Here is a 15,804-nt window from a genome sequence, read left to right as displayed (position 1 = left end):
GCAGTGGCATGACTGCATCATGGGTTTAACTCGAACTCTTCTCCTTTGAGGGATGACAGCAATGATCTCATGAGAAAATAAAGACAATGATTCAGCAATTATGATGACACTCAGATAAAAGAGAAGCCACCCCACAACATACTGTGTGTACGTGAGCCTGTGGTAGAATGAATTTCTGGATGACTTCTGTGATGATGTCGACTTAGTCCTTTTATCAGAGTTGTGGAAACCAACATACTCTACTGTTTGCCACACAGCATCATACCAAGCTACCCAGTATAATCCAAACCAGTGGAACATGGCCAAATAGTTATTTCTATGAAACAATTGAAGGCAATTCTTAGATTTTGTCTTCTTATAGAAGGTGCCTTTGCCATTTTTGAGTAGGATAAGTCTTCATTATAAGGGTTTCACTGGGCAGAAGTTGCTAAGTGGTATGTATCCTTGTCACACCACTCCACACATACATTTCCCAACACACTGGGTAGATAGCACATCACAAAGGTTATTGCCCTAGAAACTAGAATGTCAATGCAAGTCATGGGACATTTAGCAAAAGGCATGTCCTTTTCTTCTTCTGTTCTCTGCTTTCTGCTATCCTAAATCTGTGGAGGTGCCCCTCCAGGCTGCTCATTTCTCAGCCCCAGAGTGAGATCATATGGGTGGAAGAGAGGAGGCAAGAATGAGCAATTGCACAGATATTTCACTCCTGCTTCCTGTTCATATCCTGATGTGAACACACCCTAAGAATTTCCCCAGGGGTGGGGCAAGAAGCCTTATGTAGGAGGGAAATACCCCCAAGGCAAAGCTCCCTCTGCCTCCACAGGCATCTTATCCAGGTGCTTCTCTCTGCTCCCTGGATCTCTTTCATTTTCTAGCACCTCTCTATGTCTATATTTCACAGAGAGGGAAGGTGCCACTAGAGTTGTCAGGTGACCAGAGACATCAGAACTGGGTCTGGATAAAAGGAACAGCATCCATTAAAGTAGTTTTCAACCTCAAAAGTTAGAGGTCTATTGGTCATAAATATACTGGGAAGGATCTTAAAACTGCCAACATCTTCCAAAATAATAGAAGAACTATTAGATTTATTTTAATAAAAGATACCAGTTACATCAAAAGGTCAGGTTTTCTATGTTGGCTTGGTTTGGACTGGTTTATTTTACCTAAAATTACATCAGCATTGGGCAGTGCTGGTCATTTAATGCCGACCAAAGGTTCTGATTAACAGAACTTCTACTTGACATGTCACCTAGTCGTAGTTGATATGATTATTTTGAAACACAGAGATTATATGAAGACTTTAGAATATAGTCCTTGGTGACAGAAAAGCTGGGGAAACTTCAGTAAGAAGTTGAGAACCAGCAACACTGACTGGCTTACTGGAGGTCATGCAAGTCGTGTCCTGTAATTGCCATGACCAGGATAGACTCTGTTATCTTGGCATAATTATCAATACTATTCTTTGTCATTCTAGAAGGAGTTCTAGTTTGGAGAAAATGTATGATGTCACTTTATCTAAAGCACAAGTACTCCTAACTGTGGAGTCGTCACTTTTCCCATTACACAATTCTGCCGCATCTCTCTTTTTTGTGGTTCTCAAAATGGTTCCTCTTGTCTGAATCCATCTGTTATATGTTTGCAAATTAGTCATTCGCAAAGTTTGGGTGGCTGTTAGTGACACTCCAAACCCACACTTCCCTAACATAGGTCCTTTTGTTCCTGGGAGGATGAGGAAACAAGATACCAGAGGGGTGGGATCAATCAGGCACCAGGCAAATCCACAGCCTTGACCACACCTTAGACAACCATCCCTGTGCTCCCCAGTTCTCAGTGACAGGCTATGACAAGCAGACAGTAGGGAAGATGGCGCATTCTTATGTTTTTTGTTTATTTAAATGCACACAGAATTGAAAAAGAAATGCACTATAAAATCCCACCCATTAGGCTCTGAAAGTCCCTTATGTCCAGATGACTCAATATGAAACTCATAGGCTGGTAATACTTTGAAATCCTCTGTGAACAATAAAAGTTAAGCATGAGAAAGGAAGGGTTTCACATACACACACACACACACACACACACACACACACACGAAAAAGGAAAGAAAAATACACTTTTCTCATCTGCCTAATGGAGTAGAAGACATCAGTACCCTGAATCTGTCTACTTACACCACCCTTATGAATTTCCTACATATAATGTAACTTGGTGAAGTGCCTGTAATCATGAGCTAGGAGGAACCAGTTGTGGGCTGGGAGGACCCACAGCTGTGCACTTGACTCGTGCCAGTGACAGTGTGTGTGAAGCAGACCTTTTGATAACAGGGTCCATTGGACATGGGAGCAACTTGTTAAAATGAAAACCCATTCTACATAGAATTGGGAGATACAAATGGATCCTTTGTATATCCTAAGGGGCTTGGTAACACTGTTTAATTAAAAGGGTGTTGTACAGATGAGTCTCTTCCTAATGAGTGCTCTAACTGACAGCCTTGGAAATAACTACTCAGCAAACATTATTTAATCCAGGCTCAACAACACAGTCTCTGCTGCCAGCAAACCTGGGTTTGAGTGGGTTCTGCTAACAGGGAGAAGGTGAGCTCTTGAGTGAACTTCTAAACCTCTTTAGCTTCACTGCTCCAATTGCACAATGAAGACCCTGGCCCCTGGTAGATACTACTAAGTTGTTAGGAAAGGGGAAGGCAATAGGTAGTATTTATAAAGTGCTCAGCAAGAGCCCAGCTCATAAACCACCGTTATTATTATTTAAACAACCAAACTCTTTTGAGATCATTGCACAAGACAATGGGATCTCACTGATGAGTGAGTCAAAATGTCTGTCTGGAAGATCTTGTAGCCCAGGGGAGGCAGCTGATAAACATATAGATATTTATATGGAGATTCTAAAGAAGACTAAGGTAGAAAAGACCAGTTTTTGGATAATAATTCATTGATTTACTTACTGACTTACTTAAAGCATTACCTATTTGCCAAGCATGATTTCACTTACTGCCTGAAACAGTGACCTGGAGAAATAGCTGAAACAATGGGTCATTGGTCTTAACTGCTGCTCTTAACCATAAACACTTTTGTAAAATCTCACTTGCTTGCCCATCCACCTTGAGTTTTAGAGTATACAATGAGAATGCAGACTGAACCCAAGATTTGAAGTCTTTCATCTCTCCTGACTCCGTTCATGGGGGACACCTCCTCTCTTCTTCTCTCACTGGTGTTGGAGCGATTAGTCCAGAAGGATTCTTCCAACATTCTAGGCAAAGAGGAAAGAGAAACAGTGTTCCAATGACAGACTTTTCTTAGCTATTGATATTTATGTTGACTTTGAAGCGTGGATAAAATCCTCCCCATACAGAGGAAATTGCTCCTAAGGTCACTTGTATTGAGTGACCTTTACCTAAGTGGGTAGAAAAGTTGATCTGCGACTTGGCACCAGGTCGGCTCTCGAGGAACAGATTATGACTAACTCTAAGAGGGGAAATAAAGCTTTCTATAGCTTAGCTTTACCTTCCACTCCCCTATCAAAACTACCAGAGCTGGGGACACCATGGAATTAGGAAGCATGATTTCCTGAGGTCCAAGCCACCGGATCTGTGTTCACTTGGTCATCGATGGTCAAAATCTGCCAAGAATATTACTCATGGTGGAGCAGTTCTTCAAGCTGCTCTGCGAATTCCTGCTCATCTGAGTGGGAAGATTTTTGTATCTAGTACATACCTTAACCCCTGTCACGTGTGTGTATGTGTGTGTGTGTCTGCTTTCCCCAGCCCCCATCTATGTCAGTCTGTCTTTCTGTCTCTGTCTATCTGTCTCTCTCTGAGGTGAGGGCTGCCAGAAATTAAACCCTAGCACATGCTCAGCAAGAATTCTACTACTGAGCTATAACTTGACCCATTTTGTACTTTACATTTTTGAGACAAGGTCTCACTAAGTTACCCAGGACAGTCTGGAACTTTCTCTGTAGGCAAAGCTACAGAGCCTCAAGCTCTTGAGTAGTTGGACTCATGGGTGTGCAACACTGGGTTTTGAGAAAGCCCAGATTTCATGTATGTATCTCTTCCTGTTGAGCTTTCTTCCCCACAACTTGATCTTTATGTACATTGACTTCTTATATAAAATAGCCATCTTGGTGGAAATTGGTCATAGAACTCATCAAGACGATGAGTTTGTTCTGAACAACACTCAGATCACCCCACTAGTTAGGACCAGAACTCTGGACAGGCAGGGAGCTCTGGGGGAGAGAATCTGGTTTTTTAGGTGAGGAGGGATCAGGCAGGGAATGAGCCCGAGAAGATGCACAGCTAGCAGTTACAGAAGGGGGACCAGTGCCACAGGAAACGTGAAGCCAAGGCAGGCCACATCCCGGCTGTCCCAGTGAGAGACACAGGAGCTGGAGCTCTTACACCTCCTCGTCTGTTTCCTATTGGTTGAGTGTTTCTCGCAGGGAACATCAGTTCCCGGGCACCTTCCAGGGCCTTGGCAAGGTGGGCTCTCAGAGTCTTCCAGCAAAGATACACAGGTTCTTTCGGTGCATGTCACCAGTAGGTAATCATATACACGGGCCAACACAACATGAAAATAGGGTGCCTTTTACCAAAGGTACAAAAATGTGTTCCAATTAATATAAAAGGTTCTTCCTTTTGCCCACAGTATTCTGACTTGCAATGTGGTTTCTAAAATAATTACTTGTAATTTAATGCCGCTCTAAGTAAAAGAAAATTCAAAAATTTCAATTGTTAGCATGAACCTTCCCTTTCATTTCTACAGTATCAGCTCAAATGCAAACAAAGGAGAATTGAACCCATATGCTAAGTGGCCAAAAATACATGATTTGCGTATTCCATTCTAACTGGAACAATGGAAACCTCTCAGAACCAAGTCAACTGCTTTTGCTTTGCTTCTTTTGTTTTTAATTGAAAAGTCATACAATATATTCTAATCATGGTTTCCCCTCCCCCATCTCCTCCCAGATCCTCCCCACTTTCCTACCCATCCAGCTCCATGCCATCTCTCTCTCTCTCTCTCTCTCTCTCTCTCTCTCTCTCTAACAAACAGATAATAAAAAAATAAATTACTTCTTGTTCTAAATAAGTGCTACTGACATTCTCTGACACTGGCTTCTCAATGAGAGGAAAAATTAACAGCAAAGCAGGTGAGTTCCCCTTTGGGTCTTCATTTCCGTAGCTATCTCTTGGCAAAGGCAGGTAGTGAAATGATTAAGAATGAGGTTAGGCTCCTTACCTACCCTGAGTGCTAGAAAAAACACTGGTTTCCATGCTGGAGGTAGGTTTTCATCTCATCTTGGAATGGAAAGTGTGGCCTCCTGGGACAACCAGCCTCCATTTCTCTCCACAGCGGAATGTGGTGTTCTTGAATTCTCCTGAAAGTCCATGAACTTTCACACATGGTGGACATGCAGATGACAGATGCTCACAGTGACTGTGCTCTCTAATTAAGGTAGCAAGGAAGAAGTACAGGCATACACATTGTATATGCCTCCTGCTCTTTCACACATTGCATTGGCTTTTTTCTAGTTCATAAAAAATAACTTGAGAGAGAGACAGACAGAGAGTGAGGGGGGGTGTCTACATGTATGTCAGTGCACCATGTGCTTGCCTGGTGTTCACTATTCACAGAAGCTAGAAGAGGGTGACTCTAGAACTAGAATTATAGATGGTGATGATGCTGTGTGCTAGGAATCAAACCTGGATCCTTTGGAAGAGCAACCAGTGCTCCTCACTGCAGAGCCATTTTTCTAAACCCCCAAATAAGACTTTTAATATGGTGACAAAAAAATTCCTCAAGCACACTAAGGGACCTATGTAGCATAACAGCACAGATGGCCTACCTTGGGGCTCTGCCCACAGGAAGGAAGCATGCATGGAAATAGGAAAGAGATGATGGGATGTGGAAGGTGCGCTTGTGAGGAACACTAGCAGCCAGCCACCGTTCACATAGAGAGGTGGGTACAGTAGGAGTCTGGGCAGCCAATGGCATTGATTGCCAGAGGAACAGCACCCCCAAATACAGGCCATCCCAGTAGAAAGGACACACCCAGAGGCGGGAGATCAAAGTGAATATAGACCTATAGAAGTGACTTAATTAATGCTCTGTAGATTCCAGGTGACGCTGATAAAATGAAGATGAGGAGCGTGAGAAGGCATCAAAACTGCTGAGGTCAAAAGTGTTTCAGATTTTTGTACTTTTAAACTTATTTGTATGTTCTTATGTAAGGAGTTATCCCTCTGGAGGTGGGCTCAAGACCAGACAGCACATTAATTTATATTTTCTATAGTCCTTAAATTCATGTCCTGAAGGTAGCTTTGTACAATGTTTTTAATAATTTCATGAAACACGAAAGAAATATTTACAGTGTGGGATTATTAGCCCTCAGAAGTTTCCAGATTTGGGTTATTTTAGACTGTGGGTTTGCATGAGAAATGTTTCTTCTGGACTGTCCAGTGATTATCATCAGCAATCCAGGACCATTTGGATATATTTGCAGGCACTGAGGACTTTCTGTGACACCTCCCAAACTCCTGAGGTGTGCTGGCATGGAAGTGGCTCTTCAAAGTGTCAACCCTGCTGGACAACTCTGCCCCCCCATCCCTTTTTTGCTGCTCTATCCTTGGTAAAAAACCAAAATAATTCCAAGAATAAAGCAGCCTCCTTTCTCCCCTATGGAGAGTCTCACCTCTGCTTTCCCCAAGTTTTCATTATGCAAACAGGCAGGAAACAGGCTACCTGGGCAGTAGCTAATGGAGAGCCACCAGCTCACCAGTCACCAAGACTCATTGTGTTTCTGTGAGGTTTTGCAATACAGCAGTTAAAGTCTGTCACAGGGAGTGTTTCGCCACTGAATGATTCTGTCCGTCATTGTCTGTGGACAAGTCTTCTGTGGTAACTCAGAACAGGCTTTCTCAGCCTCAGGCCTGCCAACATATTAGGTGAGATAACTGTTGAGAGACACTATCCCAAGTACTTCAAGAAGATTATACACCATTCTTGGCCTCTGTGCTGCTTGGGTATTTGTTTGTGTTTGGTTTTGTGTTTTTCCAACTGAACACTATCTAGATTCGTCTGGGAAGAGGGAACCTCAACCTAGAAAATGTCTCAATCACATTGACCAGTAGGCAAGCCTGTGGGGCATTTTCTTGATTGATGTGGTGGGGCTCCACCCATTGTGGGTGGTACCACCCCTGGGCAGCAGTCCTGGGTGGTACCAGAAAGCAAACTGAGTGAGCCATGAAAAGTGAACCTGCAAGCAGTGACCTCCACTTCAGTTCCTGCCTCTAGGTTTCTGTCCTGCTTGAATTCCTGCCCTACTTTCCTCGATAATAGACTATGAACAGAATAAGTCAAATAATCCACTTCTCCTCAGATCCTCGGCCATGATCTTTACTACAGCAATAGAAAGAAAACCAGGACAGCATCTACCCACCAGCTGCCAATGGCTATCTTTAGTTCATTGCATGACAATCAAGTCACTGAACATCACCAATGTCACCCTGTGTAAAATTCATAGACAAGTAATCTATGCTGCTCATGAACATAGATGAGGACACCAGTGATTTCTATAGTAGCCAGTGTCTGTCTTCTGAAAGTATCTCTTTATCACCTATAGTTTCCAGTCCCCAGCCCTGAGGCTTTAGTAAGAAATAAAGCTACTACTTAGTGACAAGTTTACTTGCTCTGGGCCCTCACAAAAAGTTTTGTCAACATCTAATATCATCATCATCACCACACACACACACACACACACACACACACACACACACACACTGCTCTAGTCACTGTTCTATTGTTGTGAAGAGATACCATGACCAAGACTACTCTTATAAAGAAAGGATTTAATTGGGGACTTGCTTACAGTTTCAGAGATTTAGTCCATTGATATTATGGTGCTGGAGTAACAGCTAAGAACTTCATGGTCATCCACAGATTGAGAGAGACACTGGTCTTGGCATAGACTTTTGAAACCTCAAAGTGACATATTTCTTCCAACAAAGCCACACTTCCTAATTCTTCTAATCCTTTCAAATAGTGCTATTCCCTGGTGAGTAAGCATTCATATGTATGAGCCTATGGGAGTCACCCTTACCATTCTTGTTCAAACCAACACACACACACACACACACACACACACACACAAAAGTTTTTGTTAGCAAACTGTCCCTTTTCTAACTCTCTAGAGTAGCATATGTTAATATTTGGCAATAGCTTGATATTCATCAGCCTTGTCTCGTCCTGAAAAACAAAATCACTCCAGTTAAGTGGTCTGTCTATTTTTACAGATGAGAAATGAGATTGGGAATTAATACATAACTTGTCCAAGATCACCAAGGTATAAATGGATTTGAACTTGGATTTTTATTCTTCAAAGTTTTATTTTATGTATATGGGTATTTTATCTACATGTATGTCTGTGTACCACGTGCATGCCTGGTGCCCATGGAGGAAGAAGGCATCAGAATACCTGAGCTGGAGTTACCTGTGACCTGAGGATTGAACCAGGGTCCTCTGGAAAAGCAGCCAGTACACATTACTGCTGAGTCACCCCTCCAGCCTTTTGAAGACCCTTTCTCTTTTACTGGCAGTTGTAAAGTTGAGTGCATGAGAGTCATCTAAGGATTCATTTTGGGCACAGTACATGTTCCCAGGTCTCACTCCCAGATACTGGGTCAGCAAGGGTAAAGCAAGCCCTAAGAACCAGGACATCAGCACACAGCCTTGACTCTGGTGGTGGTGTGTAGAGGTTATAGTGGGAGCCCTGAACTCCATTCCACTGCATAACATGGTGATTCTTGAGGAGCCACTAGCAAACAAGGATGAGGGAAGAAGAGACTGGAAATGCCAGGGACACTCTGGTCGTGTGGAGTTGAAGAAGGAATTGGTACTCCTCTTTCTCCTTCATCCTGGAAGTCTCAGTCAAATGCCTGACAGTGCCAATACCACGCCCAAAATTCTACTCCCACCAGGAACTCAGCTCCCTGAAAGTTACTTCCAAGGCTCTTTCTTTGGCTTAATTTCATTACTGGACACAGACCACAGCAATGCATTTATCCCAAGATGCTTTAAGAAATCCTTGCCCTTCCATAGAGACTTTCCCTAAAATCCTGACTCCTGTTTGGAGTGAACCCCGAATTGGATGCCTGGTCTAGTCATTTTTGCTTTTAAGTAGTAAGGCAAAGCCAGGGGTGTAAGACACCCTGCAGCAATGTACCTTCCCGGGAGGAACATTAGGGCCCAATAGCAGTGCTTGGAGCTCATTAAAATTCAGTGGATCATCTGGGGACTCTCTCTCAAGGTTTAGATCTAGCCAAAGGGAAAAGAATGTCCAAGGTAAGCTTATGTTTCAAACTCCAGCCCTCCCAAATCCCCCAAGAGACATAAAAGAAAACCTACAGATAAAACCCTTTGCTCATTGGACCCACCACTTGTTTGCAAGCAATTGTGTGTCCGACCTGCAATGCTCCCCAGGGTCGTGGCACTTTTAAATGGGTGCCTGTAATGCGACACACCAGGTCTTTCACCCACCCAGCTTGCTGGGAGTTCAGTGTCTCTGACTTAGATTGCATCGATCTTCTTTCTCCAGCCCGGCCATTGCTGCTGGTGACTGTCTTTCATTCCGTGAGGTGCAGCTTCCGGGACAGGTCGGTTGCCATTCCTGTGACCCAGATTTGAGCACAGCTGCTGTCCTTAATTGTTCTTCCACGAGTTCACCGTTTCCAGAAAGCCAAATCCTGATCACAGCTGTGCCATTGACCCAGCCAGGCCGTTGACTCACTCTGAGCTAGAGCCCCGGAGCCTGAGGTTCCAAAGAGACAATCCCATAGTCTGTGGTGTCTGCATGTCTCCTCTGTCCCTGGGCAGGGTGGGGGGTTGGGGGGGATGGGAGGGGTAGGGGGTGGTGATGGTAGGGTGTTGGGAACTAAGTTCTTTGTCATTATGCCACTGTGCCACTGGTTGCTGAGTTATAATCAGAGCTTGCTATGTGTGCAATGTGAACTCCATCTAACTCGAGGGCACACTTTCCAAGAAGTCTTCGAAGGTTTGACATTTTCCTCCCTCCACTTCCTCTGCTCCTCTTTTTCTGTTACCCCTCCCCACTCATGCTGCAGATCAAACCCAGACCCTGGCGTGTGCTAGACAAGCCGTTTTCTTCTTCAACCAAGAGTGAAGCCTGACACTGTAGAGCCATAACGAGTGTGTGAGATCTCAGCAGGACAGGTGAAGAACTCATTTGTCTGTGCGGCCTGGCTCACTCTCTTTCAGCAGGTCATAGGTCATAACCAGAGGGCTGGCTTCACCATGCCCCTCTCCTCACTTGTCACATGACCATCCTGACAGCCTTCCAGATACCCCGATGTCTGAGAGGGACAGCACTAGACACGTTCTGCTTATTTGATTTCCGGACTCAATGGAGTACACTGTAATTCTGTATTTGTGAGCCATGGGAACAGAAAGATAAAATCTAGTGATAAAACCTAGTGAGACAACTGCATATTCCCTGCCAAAAATGCAAACCAATGTCCTATGATGGTGAAACAACAAATGACAGAAACCCAGAGTTTGTGTCTTCCCATGAGAGGTGGATATAGTGGCTCACGTCTATGATCTTAACACTCAGCTGGCTGAAGCAGAAGAGTCACTGAGAATTTGAAACTAGCCTGAGCTATAGCAAGACTGTGACTTAAAAGTAAGCAAACAAACAAACAAACAAAACCCCAATACCAGCAATGAAAGAAGCTCACAATTTGTTTCTAGATGATGAACCACACCCTGGAACAGGGTGGTCTCCCTGTGTTGTGAACAGAGACATCAGGGTAGTTAGTTTTGATTGTCACATTTGGAACTTGGCATCAGGGGTGCTGGCCCAAGTCTTGGAGGAAAGGATGCTTGACTATTGTTTCTTTGGAATGACAAGAACAAAAGGGGTCTCCCCTAATACCTTCATCCTTTTGGAGTCAGACCTCTCACTCTGTGAAGCCAGAACCTAGAGCCTGAGTGACTGGGTTTACCAAAATAGGAATAATGTTTATTAAATGTACTTGACATATGAAATATTTGCTGCTTCTCTGAAATTCAGAATTTACTGGCCTCTTGTTTTACCTGCCAACATGTCCTGGGCAGTCCCAAGTAAATGTGACTTTTTTTTTCTTCAAGATCTGTATTTGGTGATGAAGGTAAGAAATGCAAATTGTGGAACTCTATTTCAAGAAAAGTATCGACTGGAGGTCGTGAACCTTAGTGGGCTGTGAGTCACTGTCTTCTCTTTCATGGTCAAGTTGACATGCTGAACCTGCTCTCCACCAGGGAATATGAGGAGTAACGGTTCTATAGTCAGGGAAAGAATGTCCCATGTCCTCTCTCATGTCTAATGCTCTACAGAGGGTTTGGCTTCCTTCTTCCCCTGAGGAAATGGTAGCTGCTGGCTGAGGTAGATGGAGCTGGAGATGCTCAGAACCCAGGTCTGCCTAACACTTGCTGCACAGGGGAATAAGGAGGGTGGGAGGTGGGGAAGCTCATGATTCTAAGTGAAGTCTATGAGATTGCTTCTCCCTGAGCACAGTGTGTCTCTTCTGAGAAAGCAAAGATGTCAATCCTGGTGGTAGCCATTGGTTGCCACTCTTCCTCTCTCTCTTCATCTCCCTTCTTCTTCTATCCATTCCCCCCTTCTGTTTGTTTTTTAACTTTTATTTATTTTCTGTGTATGTGTGTTTTTCTTACTTGTAATCTATGTTCCATGTGCTTGCCTACTGCCTACCAAGGCCAGGAGAGGAAGTCAGATTCCCTGCAACTGGAGTCAAAGAGAGTTGTGAGCTGTCATGTGGGTGCTGGGAATGGTGCCTAGATCCTCTGGAAGAGCATACACTGCTCTCAGTGTACAATTCCCGATTGATGGAAACACATTCCTATCACGGGCATTGCACTGACCAGAATTTTCACCAGCAATCTGACAGAGTGTGGCGATCCTTGCTGGGACTGCTTCCTGAGCTGTACAAGGAATGAGAGTGCAGGCAAGGTTGTTTAATGCAAAGATGGGGTTCCCCAAAATCCTCAAATATGAGTTGTTATTGTACAACCCAAACAGGAATTTGCTGTTAGAGATGGGCCCCAGGGATTTGTGCATGCTAGGCAAGTTCTACCACACAACTGTTTTATTTTTAAATATAACTGAATATCCTAAGATTATTTTAACTGCAAGTAATAAAAGACATTCAACTCAACTTGGTGCTGGGTGACAGGGAAAGGAGGAGAGGAAAGAGGTGGTTACTGTGGGGACAAGAATACATCTTGTGGTACCATGGTAGGACAGCCAGACTTCCAGAAGGCACAGTACTCAAGAACCAGGAGACCAGAAGTCCCCAGAATGCTGTCCCTAGCTCAGTGACTCCTAAAATTTTTGTTCTCTCTTTTGCTCAGTTTTTCACACCAATAACTGCTGTTAATTTACAGCTACAAAGTTCACGTTGAAGAGATGAGTGAAAGACTGTGTGTACGCATATGCACCTACAAACATAAGACCCTCCTGCTGTAATTCCACACCTCTAAAGACAGGCTTTGGCCCTGAATGTTGGGTCATGTGCCCATACCTGGGCAGAGGAGTTTGAAAAGTGGAGTTTCATGAATTTCTCAAGTTGAGATGAGAGCCCCCATGGCTCTATATAAACCAAGCACATGGGCAAATCTTTGTAACGTGGGTGGATGCTCCAAATGGCAGCTGCATGGGTTGTTTATCTTTGCTACTTTAGTATGATGACAAAAAAATTACAGAAACAGAATGCAGCCTAACTGCCCCAATAAGTCTGTCTATGTCAGTCACTGTTCTATTGCTGTGAAGAGACACCATGACCATGGCAACTCTTATAAAGGAAAAACATTTCAGTTTCAGAGATTTAATCCATTATCATCGTTATGGTAGAGATCGTGGTGGTATCAGGCAAAATTAGCTAAGAGTTCTACATCTAGATTTGCAGACATCAGGAGGAGAGAGATTCTAGGCTTGGCATGGGCTTTGTGAAACAGCAAAGCCCACCCCAATGACACACTTCCACCAACAAGGCCACACTTCCTAATCCTTGCAAATAGTGCCGCTCCCTGATGACAAAGCATTCAATCTATGAGCCTATGGAGACCGTTCTTATTCAAACCACTACACTGTTGTTTAAACCACTCTGGTGATTGTCATTTTATCACAGCAGAAATAAGTTAGGTATAAACTGGACAGATACCTCTGCTGCTGTTTTTCAAGGTAGTTCACTATAAGCAGAGTCATCAGAACAGCTCTTTAGTGGAAAACCAAGATTCAATAGTGTTGTTGTTCATGGCTTTTGAGACAAATCTCACATCGTAGCCCAGGCTGGAACTCGCTCTATAGCCCAGGCTTTCTTCAAACTCAAAGGAATCCTCCTGCCTGCATATCCTCATTGTTGAGATTACAAATGTGAACCACCATGATGCGGTACAGAATTTTATTTTTAATCATTAAAAAAGCCTCTTGGGCTGGAGAGATGGCTCAGCCATTAAAGGCTAGGCTCACAACCAAAAAAAGTCTCTTTCACAGTATCCAGAAAGACAAATCTCAGAGATGGTCTAGGGGACATAATTAGAAGTGACAGGTCATGTCATTTTAGAAGAGGAGCTCTTCCTTTTCACAGCTTTAAGACAACGTTGGCAAGGACACAGCTGCCGAGTGTCTAGGTAATCTTACCGAGGGTTCGGTTCCTTAGTGTGACCTTGTGCTAGCAGCTACTCCTGGGTGACAAGGAAACGAGCCACACCAGGAACTTCAGCTTCTATAACGCTGAAAGACAATCCTAATCACATCACAGGTAAGAGTCGCCCATGCCGCCAGGTCGCAAGCAGTTGACCTTCTGCCTGCTTCTCAAAAGCCAGTGACCACCGCCCTCACCCTCACAACCCTTCTTTTTGCCATCACTTCCTTCTTTGCTGAGCTGCATTTTTTTATTTTTCTGTCCTATACTGTGCTTAACAGAAGAGTCCATAATTCTCTTTTCTCTCACTGTTCAACCCAGTGGCATCTGGGTCTGTCCCACTATCCCCTTGAAAGGACCTCCCCTTTGAACACCCATAATCTAACTGTAGGAGTCTCCCCTCTTGTGGTTTGTGAGACACCATGCTACTCTGAACTTCTTGTTCCTCTGGCCCATTCCATACTGTGCCTTCCTGGGAATGATTCAGACTTCTGCTAAATATATCAGGCTTTTAACTCCTTGGGAAATAGAATCTTCATAAACAAAGCCAACCAGATAAGTAATCACAACAACCCAAAACCTAGTTTTCTGAGTTTTGTCTTAATGTTACACAAAAAAAATGAGACCAAAGTCTCTCACTTTCCTTTTAAGGTAGTGAATATGTCCTGCTGGGCATCTGTCACCTAAGGCTTAGGGGCCCAGGTCAATGTGGATAAAATGGCTGAAGGGACACCAAAGATCAGCCAGGGCCCGGAAGATGACGGGACCCTCTGAAAAAGCTCTACAACTTCTAGCTCTCTTAATTACTTTGCAAACTTCTCTGGCTAGCATCATAAACATGTTTGCTTCAGAACCATGATCCCTAAGCCCCACACTCCAAAGTCTCCGTCTCTATGCGTCACGTTTCTCTAGATCCCAGATGTGTGTGCATCACTGCTCAGACTCTCCCCATATGATATCCCCGCATGAAACCGGAATGTCACATGTCCCATTAAATCTACTTGGTTTCGTAGGCTTGTTTCTTAATTTCCTTTCTCACGGTGACACCAGACTTCACCCAGGCTCCTGAGCCTCCTCTTGGGAATCATTCCTTTCCCTTCTAATCATACTCAGCCTGTCATTCTCTCTTCTACTCACTACCTTCCTCCCTTTTTCTGTCAACAGCTTAATTAAAACCCTCCTTATTTCTCATCTGGATAAAAGCTGTCCCCGAGGGAGTACGTATTTGAGGACTCCTAGTAGTTGTCTGACACCACGGATGGTATCAAGCCTTATACATACTCTGTTTATTCTTATACACACATACTTGCTTATGATAACATTCAATTCACAAGCTGGACACAGTAGGAGAAGAACAATAGTAACTAAAAGCAAAATGATTATACTGCAGTGGAAGTTGTCTAAGACACATGAACTGTCTATTTCTGGAAATTTCCATTTAAGATTTTAGTACTTTAACTGACACCACGGGTAAGGGGGAGGGGGGCAGCTGTACTCACATGGCTTTGTAATGGATACCCTTCAGTCTCCACTACAGCAAGTTGAGCACTGGATGAGACACGTATCTGGAGCAGCTAGGACTTCAGGAAACCGGAAGGTCTAGGCAAAGATGAGTCAGAGGCCTAGTAAAGAAAAACATAAAAATTAATAGCAGATGGACGAGGGAGGTAATGGTCACTATCCCAAAACTGTGCTGGGGTAGAAGTTGTCATTATGCCTTCTCTTCTGCAAGATGCCTAAAATGACCAGAGGAAAGGAGGTCCAGTGCCCAGCAGGACACCACCTCAGATCTTTACAGCAAACTGCAACCCCCACCCTCCTGTATTTCATGATCACCATAAGTTTCCTTTTACCCGGGCTTTGGCCCCAGTTTGAAATATTCTGCTCTTTGTAGGGACTGTTACAACGTGAAGTGTTTTGTTGCTAGGCCTCCAGGGTGCACACTTAGATGGCCAAGCAAGGCACTTTTCACTTTGCTTTCTTTAGTAAGTCTTCCCCAATTAGAACAAAGGAAACCCTTGTTTTGTAGACATTTAACACATACCTGAGGGTTTCCGATTCACCGAAAA

At 43.8% G+C, this 15,804-nt stretch overlaps 1 protein-coding gene and 1 long non-coding RNA gene across 2 annotated transcripts in view; one reads left to right on the top strand and one right to left on the bottom strand.

Moving 5' to 3' along the window:
- The window catches only part of Nedd9 (neural precursor cell expressed, developmentally down-regulated 9), a 176,675-nt gene that overhangs the window by 43,247 nt on the left and 117,624 nt on the right, over window positions 1–15,804 (top strand). The gene's annotated exons all lie outside the window — the stretch shown is intronic.
- On the bottom strand, window positions 1,894–15,350 carry LOC121143622. The gene is made up of 2 exons (XR_005880884.1): window positions 15,235–15,350; window positions 1,894–3,270 (listed from the first exon to the last, which is right to left on the bottom strand). It is a non-coding gene; the product is annotated as an uncharacterized LOC121143622 (long non-coding RNA).

The sequence above is a fragment of the Mesocricetus auratus genome, unplaced genomic scaffold (genome assembly GCF_017639785.1).
Source record: "Mesocricetus auratus isolate SY011 unplaced genomic scaffold, BCM_Maur_2.0 Super-Scaffold_100013, whole genome shotgun sequence".
Lineage (NCBI taxonomy): Eukaryota > Metazoa > Chordata > Mammalia > Rodentia > Cricetidae > Mesocricetus > Mesocricetus auratus.
Note: the sequence above shows the minus strand (reverse complement) of the source record. Positions and strands in the feature narration are given on the sequence as shown.